The sequence below is a fragment of the Dioscorea cayenensis genome, chromosome 20 (genome assembly GCF_009730915.1).
Source record: "Dioscorea cayenensis subsp. rotundata cultivar TDr96_F1 chromosome 20, TDr96_F1_v2_PseudoChromosome.rev07_lg8_w22 25.fasta, whole genome shotgun sequence".
Lineage (NCBI taxonomy): Eukaryota > Viridiplantae > Streptophyta > Magnoliopsida > Dioscoreales > Dioscoreaceae > Dioscorea > Dioscorea cayenensis.
Window position 1 is genome coordinate 19,571,649 of NC_052490.1, and position 6,858 is coordinate 19,578,506.

At 44.1% G+C, this 6,858-nt stretch overlaps 1 non-coding gene across 1 annotated transcript; it reads left to right on the forward strand.

Moving 5' to 3' along the window:
- Window positions 1–5,096: 5,096 nt before the first annotated feature.
- LOC120252202 lies at window positions 5,097–5,203 on the forward strand. The gene has a single exon (XR_005533743.1). It is a non-coding gene; the product is annotated as a small nucleolar RNA R71 (small nucleolar RNA).
- Window positions 5,204–6,858: the final 1,655 nt, after the last annotated feature.

Sequence of the window (6,858 nt, forward strand, 5' to 3'; positions counted from 1 at the left end):
TACTTTTCTCAGGTTTTTACACTAATATGTGTGTTTTTATGTTACTTTCGCGCAGGTAGGGTTGTGAGGCCAAGTATGAAGGAAAGAAGCCAATGTGGATTACAATGCACCGATTTTGGAGGAAATCTTGCTAAGGTTCAAACGCGAAGACATAGGTCGATGTGAGATGCTAGAGTGTGTGCCAACTTCCTCGTATTTGAGTTGGCACATCCATTTGGAGGGGCACAAAGGCAGTCACACTCAAGCATTCTGACTTATGCACATAGAACATGAGCTTCACCAACGTGCCTATCATTGAAGATACAAGTGATCCACGACGTGAACGTGTGCCCGTTTGCGTTACTCCGATGAATGTATGGATTCAGGAAGCTATTCAAGCAAGATACTATAGCAGAGCACTGCTGCAACACGGTAGAAAGTACTGTAGCAGCACTGTTCATAACCAGCCAAGAAAACAGGAGTTCAGAGGATCCACACGGGAGTGTGGAAATTATCCACGCCCGTGTGGAAATTCCCCACGAGCGTGTGACGCATCCACACCCGTGTAGTCACCCGATTCCAGCCTTATTTAAAGCCGAATCAGCCCCGATTTTAGTATTCTTTTCTCCATCTTTTCCCCAACTTGGGAGAGGGCTTCGGCTAGGGTTTCGAGGGGTATTGGCCAAGGTTTTGGAGAGGTTCTACGGCTCCTACATCGTCATTCCTTAGGAAGAAGGTTGGTAGGGGAGCTTCCGTCGAGGCGTATCCTATACCGGACGAGGGAATCCTTGGACGACGAGTAGAGGACTTTCCACAAGACCATCGGCATGACTATCGAGGCGGTTTCTTTATGGATTCATTGCTTTTACATTCTATTTCTTTGATTGTACTTAGCTCCATGGAGAGCTAAACCCCTAGTGGGTACTCAGTTTTTGTGAACCCTAGAATGTATTTGTTTCTTTGAACCTCTTTATTATGCTTTTAATAAATTGATGTTTATTGTGAGTTCCAACCTTGAATGCTTGATTGTATGAACATTTCCCCTAGAGTGACACTAGGGTTGAGAGTTCTTGTTGGTAACCTTGTGAGTGAGTGACACACCACGAGCGTTAGACGAAGCTAGGTTGGAGAGGGTTGAGAGGGTGAGTCGAGAGGTACAAGAGTGTCCCTTTTCCCCTCCGGCGTGATAGATTGTACCTCCGTTCCTCGAGTTATTTGCGGTCATAATAGAGTGAATGGTCTAACTGATGAACTTCCGCTGGGGCTTAGTTGCGCGTGCAACGGAGTGAAGCGTTGAGGTGATCTTAGTATCTAGGGCTCAATCATGGTTAGGGACCTTCCACCTGGACCAAAGGGTTAGGTCTATAATAAGGAGAGATTTATCACTTGGAATCCCTAGAGCTCATTGCAACTCTATACGAGTGCGAGGTGTTGAGATTGTTCGATTTCTCCTCCGGGACATGTATAGAGCTAGGCATAGTTGACCTTAGATTTGGGACTATGTAATTAAGGATTTCCATGACTCACCATTGCATTGATTAGGAAGCATAATAGGGGGTTCTTGTACTTGAAACAATTATCCTAGGCGGAGCATTATCCGGGTACCCCATCTTTATCGATTGCCTTACCCCCTTCTTTACTTTTGCTCTCTTACTTGTTGCTTTTATTGTTAAGAATTGAATCATTGTCACACTCATTATCATTGATCTTTTACATAGCTAAGAATCGAATTAAGTATTTTTATTCCCTACTCCCTGTGGATTCGATACCCTCTCACCCGGGATTATTACTTCGACAAACCCGTGCACTTGCGGAATACGCAAGGGGATCTTGCCATCTCTCTACGACGCTTACCCTCTTGCTTCTTCGAGCGCGATGCCATACCTATGATAAAAGATGAAGGAATGGTCAAAGAATCTCTGAAATAGTATACTACAGAATGCCACACGGGCCTGTGGAAATTATCCACGGCCGTGTGGATCTGCAGGGTGTGAAAATCGAACGGGTGCACAACAATTCTCAAAAATTCAACTTAAAAACGTGTCTAGACGCTTTCTAAGCATGCATAAAATGTTATAACATAAAAATTCGTGCACTTTATGACATTCAATCCGCTAAAAATAAGAGTTGATGAAGAAAAGAGGATGAAAAGGTTTACTGATGAAATAGATGTGTAAACTTCAAAAATCGGCACGAAACGTGAAAACAAATCCTCCAAAACAGCGGTGAAAGGCCGGGGAACTGATCAGGAGTGGTTTTTTCTTCGGTGGTTGAAGATGAAGAGGAAGAGAATTCGCAAGGATTTTAAAGAAAAACTCACGTCTCTTGGAATTCTGCGCAACCACACAGGCGTGCGGAAATTACCCACGCATGTACGTCTCCATATAAAATCTTCACAGGGGCATATACACACCCCTGTGCGCTCTTGGTAAAACACTCACTACCTCTGAATGCAAATACACGGGTGTGTGGGGGAATACCCACGCCCGTGTGCCCGACCCACAGGGGCAGCCGCACGCCCCTGTGGCATCTCTAGACATCCAAGAAAATTTGCTAAGTGCTCCGCATGCCCGTGGTGAAATTCCACATGGGTGTGGACATTTACAGGCCTAACTCACAGGGGCAAGCGCACGCTCCTATGTTTTCTCACGATGGAGAGAGCTCGTCTACAGAGATTCGCACGGGCGTGCAGAAATTACCCACGCCCGTGCAATTTTCATAAGGTCGCCCACAGGGGTGAGTCCACGCCCTTGTGTGCTTTCAGGATAATCTGCCAATCTCTATAGGAATTCACACTCCCGTGCAGAAATTACCCACGGCCATGTGATAATCGCATGGTCATTCACAGCGGCGAGTTAACGCCCCTATGCCTTCTCTGGATGAGCTCGTAATGCAAATTCACAGGCGTGCGGAAATTCCACACGCCCGTGTGTTTTCTCTGGATGCCTTAGAAAATTCTACAGGCTCTGCAAAAAATTCCTAAACATGTTTACACACTCAGAGCCTGCCCTAATATGCAAATTTTACCAGTGAAAAACATGAGAAATAGCTAAAACAACCTAACTTCACCAAATCCAAATGAAAACACACAATGACAATTCAAAACCCACAATAAAATCACAGCACAAGTATATAAAAATCAAGACACCAACACTCAACACTTTATTCATGCACACACCAACTTTGTCTTACCTCATGGGGGCTCATAGATGAAAGTTTCCCTCTTACCCATGGCTTGGAAGCATGATGAGCAAAATCTCTTGAAGGTAGAGGGTTAATTATCGGGCTTGGGACCGCCTAACAATGGTTCATCCAACTTCTCCTGTTCACGCACGTCTCCAACAGCCTTGGAGCATTTCCGGTGGCTTCTCCTAGCTCTCTTCAATTTCCGGAGCACCTTCTTCAAGATCCTTGAGGTAGATGGTAGTTCTTCCGTTGAACCAAGCATCATTACTTCTTCATTATCCTCCTCTTGGTTGAATAAGCCTTCGTATGAATCCGGATTGAACATTTCCTGCATGTATTCATCAACAATCTCATCAGTAACGTCTAGAAAATACAAAGTATCATCAAAATCAAGAGAACGCCGCATGGCTTCAGCAAGGCGATATGTGAGCTTGTCATCTCTAACTCTCAATGTTAGCTTTCCGCCGTCCATGTCAATCAAGGCTTTGGAAGTCTGCAAGAACGGCCTCCTAAGTATTAAGGGTACATCCGCATCCTCATCAACGTCTAGCACTACAAAGTCAACCAGAAAAATGTACTTGTCTACCTTGACAAGCACATCTTCGATGATGCCCCTCGGATGTCTCACCATTCGATTCGCCAATTGCAAAGTCATCCGAGTAGGCCTAGGCTCGCCCAAGCCTAGCTTTTGAAAGAAAGTGTATGGCATGATGTTGATACTGGCCCCTAAGTCTGCCAATGCCATTTCTTCACCTAGATTGCCAATATTACACGGAATGATGAAGCTTCCTGGGTCTTTCTTCTTGTTCGGCATGTTCTTTTGCAAAACCACCGAGCAAGATGCATCTATAATCACTGAAGCACTCTCCTCTAACTTTCTCTTGTTGGTCAACAAGTCTTTCAAGAATTTTGCATACTTAGGCATTTGAGCCAATGCCTCAACAAACGGAATATTGATATGGAGTTGTTTAAACAAACTCAGGAACTTCTTGTACTGTTCATCCCCTTGGTCATTCTTCAGTCTAGAGGGATAAGGGATTCTTGGCTTGCAAGGTGGGGGTGCCACCTCTTTCTCTTTACTTGCTCCCTTCTCAACCTCTATAACCTCCGGTGCATGCTCATTTGGCTTCTCATGCGAAAGCTTACCCTCAAACTCACGACCAATTGTCAAAGTATTCGCTTGCACATGCTCTCTAGGGTTGGTCTCGGTGTTACTCGGCAAGCTTTCTTGTGGCCTTTCTGATAAGGACTTCGCAATCTGCCCTACTTGATTTTCAAGATTATGCAAAGAGGCGGTGTGGTTGCGAAGTGTAGCCTCGACTGATTCAAACCTTGTATTTGCAGATTGCACAAATCTAGTTAAGGCATTCTCCAAATCGTTCATTCAGGTCTCCAAACCTGAAACTCGGTTCTCCATGTTTGGAGCTTGTTGTTGGAAACCCAGTGGCCCTATAGCCTTTTGTGGACCTTGGTTGCTCCACGAGAAATTGGGATGACTCTTCCAAACCGGATTGTAGGTATTTCTATATGGGTTTCCTTGATTCCTTATGCCATTACCCACAAAATCAACATTCTCAACAAAAGATGCATCACCAATAGAGATTCGGCAATCGGCAGGAGCATGTCCTCCACCACACCCGGTGCAAGTAGTCATGGCCACCACTCTATTCGAAGTTAGGAGATCTAACTTCTTACTCAATGATTCCACTTGAGCCGCTAATGAGGTTAATACATCTATCTTATGGAGGCCGCCCACCTTTTTTTTCTCCCTGGTATTCCATTGGTAGCTGTTTAACCCCATTTCTTCAATTAATTGACAAGCCTCACCAGGGGTCTTGCTACCTAAGGTTGCTCCTGCTTCCGCATCCAAGAGTTGCCTTGTACTCGGATTCAAACCATTGTAAAAGGTCTAAACAATCATCCACTCCGGGAATCCGTGTTGCGGGCACTTTCTGAAGAGTTCCTTGAACCTTTCCCACGTCTAAAATAGAGACTCCAATTCCAACTTTACAAAGGACGAGATCTCATTCCTAAGCTTTGTGGATTTTCTGGGAGGGAAATATCGGGCAAGAAAAGCTTCTACCATCTCCTCCCATGTGGTAATCGAGGCTCTAGGTAATGAGTGTAGCCACTGCTTCGCTCTCCCCTTTAAGGAAAATGGGAAGGCTCTCAACTTGATGGCATCATCCGTGACCCCGTTTATCTTATGCATGTCACACACCTCGAGATAGTTCTCTATATGACTGTACGGATCCTCACCGACCAAACCATTAAACTATGTGAATTGCTGCAACATGTGGATGAATGCCGGCTTCAGCTTGAAGTTCTGAGCTGTAATCGGGGTACGCACAATGCTCGATTGTGTCCCCAATACTGAAGGTCAAGCATAACCGGATAATGTCCACTGCTGCTCATTCTGTTCTGCCATGTTTTCATATTCTTCTAATTCTAAATCAGCTAGATTAGACTATTCTCGCACATGTTCTTTCCCTTTTCTTCTCAGTGTATGTTCAAGCTCAGGATCTCCTTCAATCAGTATAGACGGGTTCCCTCGGGTCATAACCTAGAGCTGCACCCAAAAAGAAATTAAAAGAAATCAGAATGATGATAGAATAAGAAAATATGAAGTAGAAGGAATAAATGAATAGCTTAGAAAACAAAGTGCAAAGTATCTCTAAACGCTTATTCCCCGGCAATGGCGCCAAAATATTGACACGTCCGTATATACGTGTAATCCGGAAGTACACGAGTGTCGAAGTAATAATCCCAGATGAGTGGGTATCATATCCACAGAGAGTAGGGAATAAAGACACATGAGTCGTTTCTTAACTAATGTGGAAGATGAATAGTGATAAGTGTGACAAAATATGAAACAACGAAAATAAAAACAACAAGATTGAAGGCACAAGTAAAGGAGAAGGTAAGGCAATCGATAAAGATGGGGTACCCGGATATTGATCCTCCTAAGACAATCATTTCAAGTGCAAGAGCCCTCTATTATACTTCCTCATTGATGCAACAATGAGTCGTGGAAATCCTTAATTACATGATCCCAAATCTAAGGTCAACCATGCCTAACTCTATACATGTCCCGGAGGAAAGATTGAATAACCTCTCAACCTCGCACTCGCATAGAATTGCAATGAGCTCTACGGATTCCAAGTGATAAACCCTATTCCTATGTATAGACCTAACCCTTTAGTCCAGGTGAAAGATCCCTAGCTAAAATTAAGCCCTAGATGCTAAAATCACTTCAACGCTTCACTCCGTTGCACTCACAACTAATCCCCAGCGGAAGGTTATCCCTTAGCCCATTCACTCTACTATAGCCGCAAAGAACTCTTGAAACGTGGAGGTCTGATAGATCACACCGGAGGGGAAAGGGGATGCTCCGCTACCTCTCGACTCAACCTCTCAACCCTCTTCAATCTAGCTTTGTCTAATTCTCATGGTGTGTCACTCACTCACAAGAGTTACCAAGAAGAACTCTCAAGCCTAGTGTGACTCTAGGGGAGTATTCATACAATCAAGTCTCCAAGATGGAACTCACAATAAACATCAATTAATTGAAAACATAATAAAGACGTTCCATAAAACGAATACATCCTAGGGTTCACAAATACCCAAGTACCCACTAGGGGTTTAGCTCTCCATAGAGCTAAATACAATCAATGAAATCGAATGTAAAAACAA